Here is a 19,351-nt window from a genome sequence, read left to right as displayed (position 1 = left end):
TGCTGGCTGTGCGAGCATGGAGGAGAGTGGGTGAGGGGGAGTTCAGGAGCACAGGAGGGGGTGTGGAGCTCAGAGGTGGGAAGGAAGAGGGAAGAGTGGTGGTGAGGGGAGGCTGAGTGCATGAGTCAGAGGTGCACCCATTTGCATCCCTCTCCTCTTACAAACACCCCCCCCCCCCAGAGGCACATCCTCAGGGACAGGTGAGAGAAGAGGAGAGGAGAGGAGAGGAGAGGAGAGGAGAGGAGAGGAGAGGAGAGGAGAGGAGAGGAGAGGAGAGGAGAGGAGAGGAGAGGAGAGGAGAGGAGAGGAGAGGAGAGGAGAGGAGAGGAGAGGAGAGGAGAGGAGAGGAGAGGAGAGGAGAGAAGAGAAAGGTTATCAGGAGTAGTCAGCATGGATTTGCCAAGGGGAAGTCCTGCTTCACTAACCTGAGAGCATTCTATGGTGCCATAACTGAATGGGTAGCTGCAGGGAGAGCAGTGGATGGAGTCTACCTTGACCTTAGCAAGGCCTTTGACACCATCTCCCATGACATCCACGTGAGCAAGCTGAGGCAGTGTGGGATGGAAGAGCAGGCAGTGAGGTGGGTTAGGAACTGGTTGCAAGAGAGAGTTCAGAGGGTGGTGAGCAATGGTGCCAGGTCCAACTGGAGAGCTGTGACCAGTGGTGTCCCCCAGGGATCAGTGCTGAGGCCAGTCCTGGTCAACATCTTCAGCAATGCCATTGGTGAGGGCACAGACAGAGTCTGCTCAGCAGGTTTGCTGCTGACACCAAGCTGGGAGGCTTGGCTGAGACAGCTGCAGGCTGTGCTGCCATCCAGAGAGCCCTGGGCACAGAGCTGGGCACAGAGGAACCAGATGAGGTTCAACAAGCACAAGTGCAGAGTCCTGCACCTGGGGAGGGAGAACAAACTGCAGCAGGACAGGCTGGGAGGTGACTGCTGGAGAGCAGCCCCAAGGAGAGGGAGCTGGGAGTGCTGGGGGAGAGCATCCATGGCACAGCAATGTGCCCTGGGGGCCAAGAGGCCAGTGGGGTCCTGGGGGGCACTCAGCAGAGTGTGGCCAGCAGATGCAGGGAGGTTCTCCTGCCCCTCTGCTCTGCCCTGCTGAGACCTCATCTTGAGCACTGCCTTCAGTTTGGGGCTCCCCAGTTGCAGAGGGACAGGGATCTGCTGGAGAGGGTCCAGCAGAGGGCTGTGAGGATGATGAGGGGACTGAGCAGTGCCTGGTGAGGAGAGGCTGAAGGCCCTGGGGCTGCTTAGTCTGGAGCAGAGAAGATTGAGAGGGGATTTGATAAATGCTTATCACTATCTGAGGGCTGGGGGTCAGGAGGGGGGGACAGGCTCTGCTCACTGCTCCCTGGCACAGGACAAGCAGCAGTGGATGGAAGCTGCAGCACAGGAGGTTCCAGCTCAGCACAAGGGGGAACTTCTCTCTTGTAAGGGTCCCAGAGCCCTGGCACAGGCTGCCCAGAGAGGTTGTGGAGTCTCCTTGTGTGGAGCCTTCCCAGGCCTGTCTGGATGTGTTCCTCTGTGATCTGTGTTAGATAGCATTGCCCTGCTCTGGCAGAGGGGCTGGACTGGATGCTCTCCTTGGGTCCCTTCCCACCCCTGACATCCTGTGAGTTTTCTGAATGGGAAGGAAATAAACCCAAGCTGAAGTTACTTCTGCAAAGGGAGAGGGTCAGGGAGCTGGGTGCAGGAGGGGGGGGATGGGGATAATACCTTCTCCTGCTGTTGGCAGCCTGCTTTGATCTTTACTTTGTAGTTACCATAGTGACAAGCAAAGAAAAAAAGGCATAGGTGGAATAAATTGCTGGAAGTTGATGATGTCCTATATATGTATCTCCCAGCTGCTGTGGTGCAGGGCACAGGAGGAGGATTGATGCTCTGCCTGGTGCTGAGTGCTGCTCAGGGCACCCAAATAATGCTCCCTCACTGGTGCTTCATGGGCTGGAGGAAGGCAGGTGGAGGGCTTGTCTTACTTGCAATGTGGTTGTGTCATCTAAAGGTTGGATAAGAACTCCAGGAGCATCAAGTCCAACAACTACCCTGCCACTGGCAAGCACAACCCTGAACCCAGTGCTGTAGGCACAACCCTGAACCTAATGCTGCCAGCACAACCATCAACCCAATACTACCAGCACAACCATCAACCCAATGGTGCAAGCACAACCCTGAACCCAATGGTGCAAGCACAACCATCAACCCAATGCTGCCAGCACAACCATCAACCCAATGCTGCCAGCACAACCCTGAACCCAATGCTGCCAGCACAACCCTGAACCCAATGCTGCCAGCACAACCCTGAACCCAATGCTGCCAGCACAACCCTGAACCCAATGCTGCCAGCACAACCCTGAACCCAGTGCTGCCAGCACAACCCTGAACCCAATGCTGCCAACATAACCCTGAACCCAATGCTGCCAACTCAACCCTGAACTCAATGCTGCCAGCACAATCCTGAACCCAATGCTGCCAGCACACCCCTGAACCCAATGCTGCCAGCACAACTCTGAACCCAATGCTGCCAGCACAACCCTGAACCCAATGCTGCCAGCACAACCCTGAACTCAATGCTGCCAGCACAACCCTGAACCCAATGCTGCCAACTCAACCCTGAACTCAATGCTGCCAGCACAACCCTGAACCCAATGCTGCCAGCACAACCCTGAACTCAATGCTGCCAGCACAACCCTGAACCCAATGCTGCCAGCACAACCCTGAACCCAATGCTGCCAGCACAACCCTGAACCCAATGCTGCCAGCACAACCCAGAACTCAATGCTGCCAGCACAACCCTGAACCCACTGCTGCCAGCACAACCCTGAACCCAATGCTGCCAGCACAACCCTGAACCCAGTGCTGCCACCACAACCCTGAACCCATTGCTGCCAGCACAACCCTGAACCCAATGCTGCCAGCACAACCCTGAACCCAATGCTGCCAACACAACCCTGAACCCATTGCTGCCAGCACAACCCTGAACTCAATGCTGCCAGCACAACCCTGAACCCAATGCTGCCAGCACAACCCTGAACCCAGTGCTGCCAACACAACCCTGAAACCAATGCTGCCAGCACAACCCTGAACTCAATGCTGCCAGCACAACCCTGAACCCAATGCTGCCAGCACAACCCTGAACTCAATGCTGCCAGCACAACTCTGAACCCAATGCTGCCAGCACAACCCTGAACCCAATGCTGCCAGCACAACCCTGAACCCATTGCTGCCAACTCAACCCTGAACTCAATGCTGCCAGCACAACCCTGAACTCAATGCTGCCAGCACAACCCTGAACTCAATGCTGCCAGCTCAACCCTGAACCCAGTGCTGCCAGCACAACCCTGAACCCAATGCTGCCAACATAACCCTGAACCCAATGCTGCCAACTCAACCCTGAACTCAATGCTGCCAGCACAATCCTGAACCCAATGCTGCCAGCACAACCCAGAACTCAATGCTGCCAGCACAACCCTGAACCCACTGCTGCCAGCACAACCCTGAACCCAATGCTGCCAGCACAACCCTGAACCCAGTGCTGCCAGCACAACCCTGAACCCATTGCTGCCAGCACAACCCTGAACCCAATGCTGCCAGCACAACCCTGAACCCAATGCTGCCAACACAACCCTGAACCCAATGCTGCCAGCACAACCCTGAACTCAATGCTGCCAGCACAACCCTGAACCCAATGCTGCCAGCACAACCCTGAACCCAGTGCTGCCAACACAACCCTGAAACCATTGCTGCCAGCACAACCCTGAACTCAATGCTGCCAGCACAACCCTGAACTCAATGCTGCCAGCTCAACCCTGAACCCAGTGCTGCCAGCACAACCCTGAACCCAATGCTGCAGGCACAACTCTGAACCCAATGCTGCCAGCACAACCCTGAACCCAATGCTGCCAGCACAACCCTGAACCCAATGCTGCCAGCACAACCCTGAACCCAATGCTGCCAACACAACCCTGAACCCATTGCTGCCAACTCAACCCTGAACTCAATGCTGCCAGCACAACCCTGAACTCAATGCTGCCAGCTCAACCCTGAACCCAGTGCTGCCAGCACAACCCTGAACCCAATGCTGCAGGCACAACTCTGAACCCAATGCTGCCAGCACAACCCTGAACCCAATGCTGCCAGCACAACCCTGAACCCAATGCTGCCAGCACAACCCTGAACCCAATGCTGCCAGCACAACTCTGAACCCAATGCTGCCAGCACAACCCTGAACCCAATGCTGCCAGCACAACCCTGAACCCAATGCTGCCAACTCAACCCTGAACCCAATGCTGCCAACTCAACCCTGAACCCAATGCTGCCAACATAACCCTGAACCCAATGCTGCCAACTCAACCCTGAACTCAATGCTGCCAGCACAATCCTGAACCCAATGCTGCCAGCACACCCCTGAACCCAATGCTGCCAGCACAACTCTGAACCCAATGCTGCCAGCACAACCCTGAACCCAATGCTGCCAGCACAACCCTGAACTCAATGCTGCCAGCACAACCCTGAACCCAATGCTGCCAACTCAACCCTGAACTCAATGCTGCCAGCACAACCCTGAACCCAATGCTGCCAGCACAACCCTGAACTCAATGCTGCCAGCACAACCCTGAACCCAATGCTGCCAGCACAACCCTGAACCCAATGCTGCCAGCACAACCCTGAACCCAATGCTGCCAGCACAACCCAGAACTCAATGCTGCCAGCACAACCCTGAACCCACTGCTGCCAGCACAACCCTGAACCCAATGCTGCCAGCACAACCCTGAACCCAGTGCTGCCAACACAACCCTGAACCCATTGCTGCCAGCACAACCCTGAACCCAATGCTGCCAGCACAACCCTGAACCCAATGCTGCCAACACAACCCTGAACCCATTGCTGCCAGCACAACCCTGAACTCAATGCTGCCAGCACAACCCTGAACCCAATGCTGCCAGCACAACCCTGAACCCAGTGCTGCCAACACAACCCTGAAACCATTGCTGCCAGCACAACCCTGAACTCAATGCTGCCAGCACAACCCTGAACCCAATGCTGCCAGCACAACCCTGAACTCAATGCTGCCAGCACAACTCTGAACCCAATGCTGCCAGCACAACCCTGAACCCAATGCTGCCAGCACAACCCTGAACCCATTGCTGCCAACTCAACCCTGAACTCAATGCTGCCAGCACAACCCTGAACTCAATGCTGCCAGCACAACCCTGAACTCAATGCTGCCAGCTCAACCCTGAACCCAGTGCTGCCAGCACAACCCTGAACCCAATGCTGCCAACATAACCCTGAACCCAATGCTGCCAACTCAACCCTGAACTCAATGCTGCCAGCACAATCCTGAACCCAATGCTGCCAGCACAACCCAGAACTCAATGCTGCCAGCACAACCCTGAACCCACTGCTGCCAGCACAACCCTGAACCCAATGCTGCCAGCACAACCCTGAACCCAGTGCTGCCAACACAACCCTGAACCCATTGCTGCCAGCACAACCCTGAACCCAATGCTGCCAGCACAACCCTGAACCCAATGCTGCCAACACAACCCTGAACCCATTGCTGCCAGCACAACCCTGAACTCAATGCTGCCAGCACAACCCTGAACCCAATGCTGCCAGCACAACCCTGAACCCAGTGCTGCCAGCACAACCCTGAAACCATTGCTGCCAGCACAACCCTGAACTCAATGCTGCCAGCACAACCCTGAACTCAATGCTGCCAGCTCAACCCTGAACCCAGTGCTGCCAGCACAACCCTGAACCCAATGCTGCAGGCACAACTCTGAACCCAATGCTGCCAGCACAACCCTGAACCCAATGCTGCCAGCACAACCCTGAACCCAATGCTGCCAGCACAACCCTGAACCCAATGCTGCCAACACAACCCTGAACCCATTGCTGCCAACTCAACCCTGAACTCAATGCTGCCAGCACAACCCTGAACTCAATGCTGCCAGCTCAACCCTGAACCCAGTGCTGCCAGCACAACCCTGAACCCAATGCTGCAGGCACAACTCTGAACCCAATGCTGCCAGCACAACCCTGAACCCAATGCTGCCAGCACAACCCTGAACCCAATGCTGCCAGCACAACCCTGAACCCAATGCTGCCAAGCACAACCCTGAACCCAGTGCTGCCAACACAACCCTGAACCCATTGCTGCCAGCACAACCCTGAACCCAATGCTGCCAGCACAACCCTGAACCCACTGCTGCCAGCACAACCCTGAACCCAGTGCTGCCAGCACAACCCTGAACTCAATGCTGCCAGCACAACCATCAACCCAATGCTGCCAGCACAACCCTGAACTCAATGCTGCCAGCACAACCATCAACCCAGTGCTGCCAGCACAACCATCCACCCAGTGCTGCCAGCACAACCCTGAACTCAATGCTGCCAGCACAACCATCAACCCAATGCTGCCAGCACAACCATCCACCCAGTGCTGCCAGCACAACCCTGAACCCAGTGCTGCCAGCACAACCCTTAACCCAATGCTGCCAACTCAACCCTGAACTCAATGCTGCCAGCACAACTCTGAACCCAATGCTGCCAGCACAACCACCAACCCACTGCTGCCAAGCCCAACCCTCAACCCAATCTTCAAGCCCAACCATCAACCCAGCACTGCCAAGTACAAGCAGGTGCTGGAAGGTGTTTGGAGCAGGGCAGCAAGGCTGGGGAGGGGCCTGGAGCACAGCCCTGTGAGGAGAGGCTGAGGGAGCTGGGGGGGTGCAGCCTGCAGCAGAGGAGGCTCAGGGCAGAGCTGATTGCTGCCTGCAGCTGCCTGCAGGGAGGCTGTAGCCAGCTGGGGTTGGGCTCTGCTGCCAGGCAGCCAGCAGCAGAAGAAGGGGACCCAGGCTGAAGCTGTGGCAGGGCAGGGCAGGTCTGGGCTGGCTGTGAGGAGGAAGTTGTTGGCAGAGAGAGTGATTGGCATTGGAATGGGCTGCCCAGGGAGGTGGTGGAGTGGCTGTGGCTGGAGGTGTTGCAGCCAAGCCTGGCTGGGGCACTTAGTGCCATGAGTTAGCTGATGAGAAGGTGTTGGGTGCTAGGCTGGACTCAGTGATCTCAAAGGTCTTTTCCAGCCTGGTTAAATTGTGTGATCAGGTTATCTGGTTTGACTACCTGAGCTGGTGGAGTCACCAACTCCTGGAGGTGCTCAAAGGTGGTTTGGATGTGATGCTCAGGGACAGGGTTGTAGAGTAAGGATCTGGGTTGGCCACGGTGATCCCGAGGGACCTCTCCAACCTGAGTCTTGCTGTTGATTCTTTGACCTGAAAGCTCACCCAGCCCAACCATCCACCTGGCACCACCATGGCCATCAAACCATGCCCTGAAGAGTCATGTCCCCAAATTTCTTGAACACCTTCAGGGATAATAACTCCACCACCTCCTTCCCCGGGAACAAAATCCCTCCTAATATCCGCGCTCCCTACAGCTCCTCCATCCCCTTTGGAGAGCTGCTTATTGGAATCCTCTGTTTAATCAGCAGTAATGAAAGCCAAGGCTGTAATGTCAGTGGCATCTCCTCTCTTCCCCCCTCTCCTCCTCCTCCTCTCCCCCCCCACCTCCACATTTCATATCCTGTTGTAATAATGGAAAGGATTAAAGGCGAGCTGGGGAGCGGTGACACAAGGACGCGGCGCCAGGGCTGGCTCTTGGCTTTCCACCTCCTCACACCACTGGGAAATCTCCTTTTGCAGCCTGGCCTGGCTTGCTCCACCTGGGGAGGTGAAAGAATTCCTCCTGCCAGGGTCACAGCTGAAATCTGAAGGGGGGTTTATACACCTTTGTCCCTACCTAGGTGGCTCGATGCCATTGGCGTCGGTGTTGGTGCCCTGGGCATGGTCTGCTTGGGTGAGGCTGTGAAGCCTCCTCTTAGTTTGGGTTTTCGAGGAGAGGTTGAGCTGATGGAGGTGGATTCATGAATCATTGATGGGAAGGTAATTGGAGAACAGATGTAAGCAGTTGGCTGTTTCGGTGAGCCGTTAATTGGTGTCCTAGGGCAAAACATCTCCGGGGCTGCAGCAGAAGTATCTCCTCTCTGCTTTCTGACCTGGGGTGAGGAGTGGAAGGTAAAAACTCTATTGGAGAGGGGAGAGGAGGAGGAAGAGGGGAGAGGAGGGGGAAAGAGGGGAGAGGAGGGGGAAAGAGGGGAGAGGAGGGGGAAAGAGGGGAGAGGAGGGGGAAAGAGGGGAGAGGAGGGGGAAAGAGGGGAGAGGAGGGGGAAAGGGGGGAGAGGAGGGGGAAAGGGGGGAGAGAAGGGGGAAAGGGGGGAGAGGAGGGGGCAAGAGGGGAGAGGAGGGGGCAAGAGGGGAGAGGAGGGGGCAAGAGGGGAGAGGAGGGGGAAAGAGGGGAGAGGAGGGGGAAAGAGGGGAGAGGAGAGGGAAAGAGGGGAGGGGAGGGGAGGGGAGGGGGAAAGAGGGGAGGGGAGGGGGAAAGGAAGAGGGAGAGGAGGGGGAAAGAGGGAAGAGAAGGGCAAAAGAGGGGAGAAGGGCAGAAAGATAGGAGGGGAGGGGAGAGGAGAGGAGGGGGGAAGAGGGGGAAAGAGAGGAGGGGAAAAGACTCAGGTCCTGATGCTGCCTGTGCTTGCTCCTGGGCTGGGTGGGCATCACTTTAAAACGGGAGCAAGTGCGTTAGAAACCCCCCCAGACCCTGTGCACTCCAGTGGAAGGGCTTGGAGGGGGAGAGAGCATTTCAGACCTGCTGAGCAACAGCTCGAAGGGAGGAGGCTGCTTGCAAACAAACCCCTGTTAAGGGCTAAGAGAGCATGCAGAAGAAAGCTTCTGAGGAAAAGAAAGAGGAAGGCTGGTCATCAAAAATCAAACCCAGCCTTCTGGAGGGGAGAGAGGAGATGGGGGGGTGGGGGTGTTTTAGCTGGAGACAAAGGACCTTTGTCACTAATTACAGGCACAGCAGAGGCAGGGAGAGAAGATGAAAGCTCCATGTGAAGCGCCAGGAGTCTTGATCTGCAACTCAAGTTACCTCTGAGACGTTCTAGGAGGAGCCCCCAAGCCAAATTAGCTTCTGAGGGTTTGAAAGGAGAACCACGAGCAGCAAAACTCCACCCCAACCCTTCTTTGGGTTTTTTTTGTTCTCTTTTGGTGTCTTTGTGGCTGAAAGCTTTAGACTCGAGGACCTGAGGCTGTCTGCCTGTTCCTCCCTCCTTACAGATGCAGCCCTCCCTCCCCTGCAAGGCTCTGCTTGGAGCTTTGATGGATAATACCTCCCCTGGACCATGAGCTGCACCCTCAACCCAGATACTCTTTGTTGGATGTCTCCTCTACTGGGGAACCCCAAAAAATATGGGGGGTTTGGCAGTGCATGGACTTAGGGGGCAGGGAATCATCAAATCAGAGAATCAAGCAGGTTGGGATCAGAGAATCAAGCAGGTTGGGATCAGAGAATCAAGCAGGTTGGAATCAGAGAATCAAGCAGGTTGGGATCATAGAATCAAGCAGGTTGGGATCACAAAGTCAAAGAATCAACCAAATTGGAATCATAGAGTCATAGTGTCCTAGAATCAAGCAGGTTGGGATCATAGAATCAAGCAGGTTGGGATCCTAGAGTCATAGAGTTGGCCAGGTTGGGATCATAGAATTGGCCAGGTTGGGATCAGAGAATCAAGCAGGTTGGGATCATAGAGTTGGCCAGGTTGGGATCATAGAATCAAGCAGGTTGGGATCATAGAGTCATAGAGTTGGCCAGGTTGGGATCATAGAATCCAGCAGGTTGGGATCATAGAATCCAGCAGGTTGGGATCATAGAATCCAGCAGGTTGGGATCATAGAATCCAGCAAGTTGGACTCATAGAATCCAGCAGGTTGGAATCATGGAATCCAGCAGGTTGGACTCATGGAATCCAGCAAGTTGGACTCATGGAATCCAGCAGGTTGGACTCATGGAATCCAGCAGGTTGGACTCATGGAATCCAGCAAGTTGGACTCATGGAATCCAGCAGGTTGGACTCATAGAATCCAGCAGGTTGGACTCATAGAATCCAGCAGGTTGGACTCATGGAATCCAGCAGGTTGGAATCATGGAATCCAGCAGGTTGGAATCATGGAATCCAGCAGGTTGGAATCATGGAATCCAGCAGGTTGGAATCATGGAATCCAGCAGGTTGGAATCATAGAATCAAGCAGGTTGGAATCATGGACTCATAGAATCCAGCAGGTTGGACCCACAGGATCAAATAGGTTGGAATCACAGTGTCATAGAATCAAGCAAGTTGGACCCACAGGATCAAATAGGTTGGAATCACAGTGTCATAGAATCAAGCAGGTTGGAATCAGTGTCATAGAATCAAGCAGGTTGGGATCATGGAATCATAGAATCCAGCAAGTTGGAATCACAGAAACAAATAGGTTGGAATCACAGTGTCATAGAATCAAGCAGGTTGGAATCATGGAATCATAGAATCCAGCAAGTTGGAATCACAGAAACAAATAGGTTGGAATCACAGTGTCATAGAATCAAGTAGGTTGGAATCAGTGTCATAGAATCAAGCAGGTTGGAAGAGACCTCCAAGCTCATCCTGCCCAAACAATTGCAGTGATGAGGTCTCCCTCACCTTCCTCTTCTTCACCACCTCCTCTCAGGCAGCTGTAGGCAGTGATGAGGTCTCCCTCAGCCTCCTCTTTTTCACCACCTCCTCTCAGCTAGCTGCAGGCAGTGATGAGGTCTCCCTCAGCCTCCTCTTCTTCACCACCTCCTCTCAGGCAGCTGTAGGCAGTGATGAGGTCTCCCTCAGCCTCCTCTTCTTCACCACCTCCTCTCAGGCAGCTGTAGGCAGTGATGAGGACTCCCTCAGCCTCCTCTTTTTCACCACCTCCTTTCAGGCAGCTGTAGGCAGTGATGAGGTCTCCCTCAGCCTCCTCTTCTTCACCACCTCCTCTCAGGCAGCTGTAGGCAGTGATGAGGTCTCCCTCAGCCTCCTTTTTTTCACACTAACCATCCCCAGCTCCTTCAATCACTCCTCATAAGATTCATTCTGCAGATCCTTCCTGCCTTTTCCAGACAGAATCACAGGTTGGAAGAGACCTCCAAGCTCATCCAACCCAACCTAGCACCCAACCCTATCCAATCAACCAGCCCCACACTGTGCATCCCACAGAGGAGCAACTCCTGCTTTGGCTCACCCAAAGAGGGGAAGTGGAGCTTGGGAGTGATGCTGCTGCTTGATTTGCCTGGCTGGAGGCAACTCTGTGGTGCCAAGCAGGGCTTGTTTTGTTAAGCACTATCACCATTGGGTTGCAAATCTCTCCTCAACAGCTCCCTGAGTCATGGCAATAAATGTGCCCTCTGCTTGCTTTCTGCTTCAGGTCCCTGCTGACTGCTGCTGGATGCACCACTTGACTTCCCCAGGATGAATCAGGCAAGGTGGCCACGTCTGTAATTAAGAAGTGCCTCAAGCCCTTCATTAACTCTGGCTGAGTGAGACCAAATGCAGGGATGGGGCTCTGAAAAATGAGTCCTGCACTGCAAGGAAGGCTCTGAAAGTGCCAATTCCAGAGGATTCCCTTTGGAATTCCATCATCATAGGGTTGGGTTGGAAAGGGCCTTTAAAGGTCATCAAGGACAGCTTTTTTTTGGTGGTGATAGGATGAGGGGGAATGGTTTCAAGCTGGGAGAGGGCAGTCCTAGGCTGGACACCAGTATGAGGGTGGTGAGACACTGAGGTTCTATGCTCCCAAACCCCAGCAGCAAGGAGAGCAGGGAAGAATCATAGAGTCAAGCAGGTTGGAAGAGAGCTCCAAGCTCAGCCAGCCCAACCTAGCACCCAGCCCTGGCCAGTCATAGAATCAAGCAGGGTGGAAGAGAGCTCCAAGCTCAGCCAGCCCAACCTAGCACCCAGCCCTGCCCAACCAACCAGACCATGGCACTAAGTGTCCCATCCAGGCTTGGTTTCACCACCTCCAGGCACAACAACTCCACCACCTGCCTGAGCAGCCCATTCCATTGGATTGGCTGAGCTCCAGAGGTCCCTTTCAAACCCCCACCCCCCTCACCACCACCACCACCATGCTGGGATTCTATGAAGTGTCTACAGCAGAGCATCACAGCAGCTGCTGCGTGAAAAGGAGGAAGGAATTTACTATCCCTGGTGCTGCCTTCTTCCTCATCATCTCTTTGGAATCAGCAACGTGAAAAGGAGGGGATGGGAGGAAGAAAAAAAACCCCAACCCCACCCTCCTGCCCCTCCCCGTGCTGCTGCCTTATTAAATCAAAAAGGAGTGGGGAGGGAAGGGGGGAAGTGAGAATTAGTCATTGGAAGAAGCAACAAAGAGCCAGCGTCAGAGAGGCACCAAGAGAATGCCAATGTGCTATGGGAAGGGTGGGGAGCCCAGGCTCGGGGAGGGGGAGGAGAAAGAGGAGAAAGAGAAAGAGGAGGAGAAAAAGAAAGAGGAGGAGGAGGGGCAGGAGGAGAAAGAGGAGAAGAAAAAGGAGGAGGAGGAGGAGGAGGAGGAGGAGGAGGAGGAGGAGGAAGAAGAGGAGAAAGAGAGAGGGAGGAGAAAAAGAAAGAGGAGGAGAAGGGGGAGGAGAAAGAGGAGAAAGAGAAAGAGGAGGAGAAAAAGAAAGAGGAGAAGAAGAAAGAGGAGAAAGAGAAAGAGGAGGAGAAAAAGAAAGAGGAGAAGGAGAAAGAGGAGGAGGAGGAGGAGAAAGAGGAGAAAGAGAAAGAGGAGGAGAAAGAGGAGTAGAAAGAGAAAGAGGAGAATGAGGAGGAGGAGAAGAAGGAGGAGGAGAAAGAGAAAGAGGAGTAGAAAGAGAAAGAGGAGGAGGAGGAGGAGGAGGAGGAGAAAGAGGAGAAGAAAGAGGAGGAGAGCTGCAGCTCTTCCTGCAAAACCCACAGCCACCCCTTGCAGCCCAGCTCCAGCCTGGAAGCTCAAATCTAGCTCATGGCAAGCACTCTGCTCCATCTCCCCCTCCTCCCCAGATTCCTCTCCCCACTCTGGTTTGCTTCCCTGCTGTAGCTGCCTGCCAGCTTTTGGCACTGGATGGTTTGTAAGGAGGAGATCAGCTCCATTGCAGAGATGTTTTGCTCTGAGATGTGCAGAAGGGCTTGGGGGAAGCTCAAAATGCCACCCCCAAGGCAGGTGGATCCTGATGAGACTGAGCCATGGGGTCCTGAGCTGCTTTTGCAGGGCTGGTGGACAGGCAGGAGGGATGATGGCAGGAGGATGGATGGAGAGGCTGGGGTCGGAAGGAGTAACAAATAAATCCAGCCAATATCCCTGCTAAAAGTACCCCCCACCAAACCCCACACCCCCAGGGAGGAGGCTCCCAGCTGCTGGCCTAAATCCAGCCAATATCCCTGCTAAAAGTACCCCCCACCAAGCCCCACACTCCCAGGAAGGAAGCTCCCAGCTGCTGGCCCAAATCCAGCCAATATCCCTGCCAGAGGTAACCCCTCTCAAGCTCCATCTCCCCCCAGGGAGCAGATTCCCAGCTGCTGGCCCAAATCCAGCTAATACCTCTACTATAGGCAACTCCTCCAAGCCCCACACCCCCAGGGAGGAGGCTCCCAGCTGCTGGCCTAAATCCAGCCAATATCCCTGCTAAAAGTGCCCCCCACCAAACCCCACACCCCCAGGGAGGAAGCTCCCAGCTGCTGGCCCAAATCCAGCCAATATCCCTGCCAGAGGTAACCTCCTCAAGCTCCATCTCCCCCCAGGGAGCAGATTCCCAGCTGCTGGCCCAAATCCAGCCAATATCCCTGCCAAAGGTAACCCCTCTCAAGCTCCATCTCCCCCAGGGAGCAGACTCCCAGATGCTGGTCCAAATCCAGCCAATATCCCTGCCAGAGGTAACCTCCTCAAGCTCCATCTCCCCCAAGGAGCAGACTCCCAGCTGCTGGCCCAAATCCAGCCAATATCCCTGCCAAAGGTAACCCCTCTCAAGCTCCATCTCCCCCAGGGAGCAGACTCCCAGATGCTGGTCCAAATCCAGCCAATATCCCTGCCAGAGGTAACCTCCTCAAGCTCCATCTCCCCCCAGGGAGCAGATTCCCAGCTGCTGGCCCTTCTCTTACAGCACATTCCAGGTCTTGCCAGGGACAGAGCTCTGAATTCAGAGGCTGAGAGCTGCCAGCCAGAGAGAATTTCAGTGCAGCACCAACAGTATCTTTATTAGCATCTTCCTTTTATTACAGGTTAGAAGGATTTGGGGTTGGATTTTTTCCTTTCCCCTCACTCCTCCTCCTTTGTTTCCCACCAACTGTGACATTTATAGGAGCAGACAGGCAGGATGCCTTTGCTCAGCATCCTCCCCCGCCCCAGGGGACCAAAAGGCTACCTTTGAGGGGGGACACACTGGTGTGTGTGTTTGTGTGTCCTCCACTCCCAGCTTTTCCAAGGAGAAGGTATGGAGAAAGAATTGCAACAGCCAAAAAAAAAAGGAGCTGGAACATTTCTACTCTCATCAGCAAAGGGAGTGGGGAAGGGGGGGAGGGACAGGGTGGGGGGAGGAAAAAGAACACTAGACAAACCCTAAACCACAATCATCCGACTTCCCAAAGCTCCCCCGGGGGCTCCAGCATCCCGACGAGCCAGACGTGGCAGATGGAAGGACGACAGGCAGAGCTAGACACGCTTCCCAGCGCCAAAAATAGGAGCCCTCATCTTCTCCCAGCCCCTTTACACCGCAGATAAAACCTCCCCCCCCCCCACCCCCTCCCAGCTCCCAAGTCGGAGCATCCCTTCGAACCCTGCTCCGCCGATCCCGCATCCTCCACCCTAGCGACCCTCCCCGCGTCCTCTCTCGACATCTTCAGGCGCCGCGGTGAAAGCTTCATCCCCACCGGCTCCTCTGGGTACCCTGGCAGCTGGGATGGAGATGGAGATGCTCGGCGACGTGCTTAAAAGCAAGCTGACCTCTTTAGCCGTGCATGGCTGCGGCTGAACAGCCGGCGGGGGCCAGGGCAACATCTGCGGTCCCTGCGTGTCCCACCCCAGGAGATGCGAACAGCATCCGAGTGAGGTTGGGAGATGAGAAAGGGAGGGGGAAGGAATTGGGCAGGATCAGCCTCATCCCCCTTGCTGAAGGTTCAAAGCAAGGATGTGGCTCTCCAGAAGGAATCAATACCCCTAGAGGGGGTGACCATCCCAGCAGAGCAGCGGACTTGGACCCCCCCCCCACCTCCCCGGACCCATCCCCACCTGCTGCTGAGATGCCTTAAGGAGGAGCGAGCCCAAGGGATGGGTTTGGTGGTTGGTGTAGGGTTGTTTTCTGGTGGTTGTTATCGTTCCTCTTTAGTTGCCATCCTCTAGGTGAGACTTCGCCTGGAGAGGGAAGAGCAGATTGCAGCCTTTGATTAAAGCCACGGAGCCTGGCTGGGGTTTGGTAACCTACTCTTGAGCGGCAGCCTCCACCCAAGGGCTAGGCAGAGAGGCAAACAGCTCTGACTGCTGCTCAGTGAGGGGAAGGGAAGGAGAAAGGGGGGGGGGGGTAATAAAAAAAATAAGTAAAGAGAGAGAGAAAAGAACGGGGGGAAAAGAGAGAAAAGGAAAAATAAAGGAGGGGGAAAAGAGAAAAAAATTAAAAGAGAGAAAAGGGGAAAATAAAAAGAGAAAAAAAAGGGAAAAAACTTTAAAAGAGAGGAAAGTAAGGAAAAAAGGGAGGAAAGTAAAGGGAAAAATAGAAAAGGAAAAATAAAAAGAGAGAAAAGGGGAAAATAAGAAAAGGAAAGAGAAGAGAAAAGAATAGAAAATAAAAGAAAGGAAAAGAGAAAAGAAAATAAAGGAAAATAGAAGAGAAAGGGAAAAAAAGCAAAAGGAAATAAAAAGGAAAAGGAAAAAACAAAACAAAATAAAATAAAATAAAATAAAATAAAATAAAATAAAATAAAATAAAATAAAATAAAATAAAATAAAATAAAAGGGAAAAGAAAAGAGAAAAGGGAAAGAAAATAAGAGAAAAGAGAAAAGAAAAGAAGAGAAAAGAAGAGAAAATAAGAGAAGAGAAGAGAAGAGAAAAGAAGAGAAAAGAAGAGAAAAGAAGAGAAAAGAAGAGAAAAGAAGAGAAAAGAAGAGAAAAGAAGAGAAAAGAGAAAAGAAGAGAAAAGAGAAAAGGGAAAGAAGAAAAGAGAAAAGAGAAAAGAGAAAAGAAAAGAAAAGAGAAAAGGGAAAGAAAATAAGAGAAAAGAGAAAAGGAAAAAGGAAAGAAAAGAAAAGGAAAGAAAAGGAAAGGAAAGAAAAGAAAACAAAAGAGAAGAAAAGAAAAGAAAAGAAAAGAAAAGAAAAGAAAAGAAAAGAAAAGAAAAGAAAAGAAAAGAAAAGAAAAGAAAAGAAAAGAAAAGAAAAGAAAAGAAAAGAAAAGAGAAGAAAAGAGAAGAAAAGAGAAGAAAAGAAAAGAAAAGAAAAGAAAAGAAAAGAAAAGAGAAAAGGAAGGAAAGAAGAAAAGAAAGGAAAGAAGAAAAGAAAGGAGAATAAAGGCAGAAAAGAAAATAAAAGAGAAAAGTGAAAAGAGAAAGGAAAACAAAATAAAGGAAAAAGAAAAGAAGAAAGGAAAAGAGAAAAGAAAGGAATAGAGAAAGGAGAAAAAAAAAGAAAGGAAAAGAGAAAAGAAAAAAGAAAGAGGAAAAGAAAAAGAAAAGAGAAAGGAAAGGAAAGGAAAGGAAAGGAAAGGAAAGGAAAGGAAAGGAAAGGAAAGGAAAAGGAAAGGAAAGGAAAGGAAAGGAAAGGAAAGGAAAGGAAAGGAAAGGAAAGGAAAGGAAAGAAAAGAAAAGAAAAGAAAAGAAAAGAAAAGAAAAGAAAAGAAAAGAAAAGAAAAGAAAAGAAAAGAAAAGAAAAGAAAAGAAAAAGAAAAGGAAAGGGAAAAGGGAGAAAGGAAAAGGGAAAAGAGAGAAAGGAAAAGGGAAAAATTAAAGGAGAGAAAAGGAAAGGGGAAAGCAGAAAAGAAACAAAAAATGAAAAGAGAGAAAAGGCCAAATAAAAAAAGAGAGAAAAGAAAAAAGGGGGAAAGCTAAAAAAGGAGAGAAAAGCCAAGGGCAGGGGGAGGGGAAGGGAAATAAGAGGCAAGAAGGAATGAAAGCAGCCCGGCAGCAGAAGGCAGGGAACAGGGAGTTCTTCCAACAATCTGTTTGCTGTACCCTGGAAAATAATAGCAACCCAGATGGGAAGCCCACACAGCTCTTCTCCAGGTGCTCGGCGTGGCGTGAAAGCCCGGCAATAAATTACCTGTGCCACGCCGGGGGTGGCGAGGGAGGGGCCGGGGGTGATGCTGAGAGCTGTGTTTAGCGGCTGCGTCTCCTTCCCTTTGGATGCAAAGGCGCAGCAGGGTGGTAGGATTCCCACACGCATCCTTCCCTCCCTGGGGGATGTCGCGGTGGTGGGGGGGGAGGGAGGGGGAGGGGGATGGATGTGGCAGGGAGCAGGTTGGGGCTGGGGAGTTGGTGAGGAGGAGGAGGAGGAGGAGGAGGAGGAGGAGGGGGAGGAAGGGGGAGGAAGGGGGAGGAAGGGGGAGGAAGGGGGAGGAAGGGGGAGGAAGGGGGAGGAAGGGGGAGGAAGGGGGAGGAAGGGGGAGGAAGGGGGAGGCAAAGGGGGAGGCAAAGGGGGAGGCAAAGGGGGAGGCAAAGGGGGAGGCAAAGGGGGAGGCAAAGGGGGAGGAGGGGGCAAAGGGAAAGGGGAAGGAGGTGGAGAAGGGAGGGGGAGAAGGGGAAGGAGGGGGAGAAGGGGAGGGAGGGAGAGAAGGGGAAGGAGGGGGAGAAGGGAGGGGAAGAAGGGGAAGGAGGAGGGAGGGAAGGGGAAGGAGGGGAGGAAGAGAAGGAGAAGGAGAAGGAGAAGGGGAAGGAGGAGGAGAAGGGAGGGGGAGAAGGGGAAGGAGGGGGAGAAGAGAAGGAGGAGAAGGAGAAGGGGAAGGGGAAGGAGGGGGGGAAGAGAAGGGGAAGGAGGGGGAGGGAGAGAAGGGGAAGGGGAAGGAGGGGGGGAAGAGAAGGAGAAGGGGGAGGAGGGGGAGAAGAGAAGGAGGAGAAGGAGAAGGGGAAGGGGATGGGGGAGGGAGAGAAGGGGAAGGAGGGGGAGGGAGAGAAGGGGAAGGAGGGGGAGGGAGAGAAGGGGAAGGAGGGGGGGAAGAGAAGGAGAAGGGGAAGGAGAGGGAGAAGGGGAAGGAGGGGGAGAAGGGGAAGGAGGGGGAGAAGGGGAAGGAGGGGGAGACGGGAGGGGGAGAAGGGGAAGGAGGGGGAGAAGAGAAGAAGAAGAAGGGGAAGGGGAAGGGGGAGGGAGAGAATGGGATGGGAGAGGGAGAGAAGGGAAAGGGGAGAGAGAGAAGGGGGAGGTGAAGGGGAAGGGGGGGGAAGAGGGGGAGAAAGAGAAAGAGAAAGAGAAAGAGAAAGAGAAAGAGAAAGAAGACTGAGAAATCTGTTTTCAGGCATCTCTGGTTGTGGTGGGATGGGATGGAATAGAAAGCAGCGTGGCCAGCAGAGGGAGAGAAGTGATTCTGCCACTCTGCTCTGGTGAGACCTCATCTGGAATGCTGGCTCTGGCTATGGGACCCCCCTCACACGTACACCCCCCCAAACACAAGAGGGATGTGGACCTGAGGTGGTAGGTGCAGAGGAGGGGATGAGCAGAGGGCTGGAGAACCTCTCCTATGAAGACAGGCTGAAAGAGTTGGGGTTGTTCAGCCTGGAGAAGAGAAGGCTCCAGGGAGAGCTTAGAGGTGAGGTGCAGTAGCTGAAGGAGACCTAAAGGAAGCCCTTCAGAAGGGCTTGGAGTGAGAGGATGAGAGGCAATGGTTTGAAACTGGGGCAGGGAAGGCTTAGGTTGGGCATCAGGAGGAAGTTCTGCACAGTGAGGGTAGAGGAAATAATGGAAGAGGCTGCCCAGAGAGTCAGTGGAGGTCCTGCCTCTGGAGACCTTGGTCTGATGTGACCCTGGGGAGCCTGATCTAGTTGGAGCCATAGAATCAGTCAGGGTTGGAAGGGACCACAAAGATCAGCTAGTTCCAACTAGGCAGGGACAGCCTATCCTAGAGCAGTTGGAGATGTCCCCTGCTGGCTGCAGATGACCTTTGAGGTTCCCTTCCCCAACCTGTCCATGGTTGTTTTCCTCTGTGTTGCTTATTGAAGGTGTTGATGCAGTGTCTGGATGCTACAACAGAGCTGGAGTCAGGATGGGTGCCTGGAGGATAGAATCACAGAATCAAGCAGGTTGGAAAAGGCCTCCAAGCTCACCCAGCCCAACAGAGCAGGCCAGGATGCCATTGGCTCTGCTGCCCACCTGGGCACACTGCTGCCTCATCTTCAGCTGGCTGGCCTGGCTCAGGAGCAGTGTGGGCAGCAGGGCAAGGGAGGTTCTTGTGCCCCTGTGCTCAGCACTGCTCAGGCCACCCCTGCAGTGCTGTGTCCAG

The 19,351-nt window shown here is 53.5% G+C and overlaps 1 long non-coding RNA gene across 1 annotated transcript; it reads right to left on the bottom strand.

Moving 5' to 3' along the window:
• Positions 1–14,105: 14,105 nt before the first annotated feature.
• Positions 14,106–17,357, bottom strand: LOC135182688 (uncharacterized). The gene is made up of 2 exons (XR_010305267.1): positions 17,182–17,357; positions 14,106–15,285 (listed from the first exon to the last, which is right to left on the bottom strand). It is a non-coding gene; the product is annotated as an uncharacterized LOC135182688 (long non-coding RNA).
• Positions 17,358–19,351: the final 1,994 nt, after the last annotated feature.

Source organism: Pogoniulus pusillus, chromosome 17 (genome assembly GCF_015220805.1).
Source record: "Pogoniulus pusillus isolate bPogPus1 chromosome 17, bPogPus1.pri, whole genome shotgun sequence".
In the NCBI taxonomy this organism is placed as follows: domain Eukaryota; kingdom Metazoa; phylum Chordata; class Aves; order Piciformes; family Lybiidae; genus Pogoniulus; species Pogoniulus pusillus.
The sequence above is the reverse complement of the archived record's forward strand: the minus strand, read 5'-3'. Positions and strand labels throughout refer to the sequence as shown.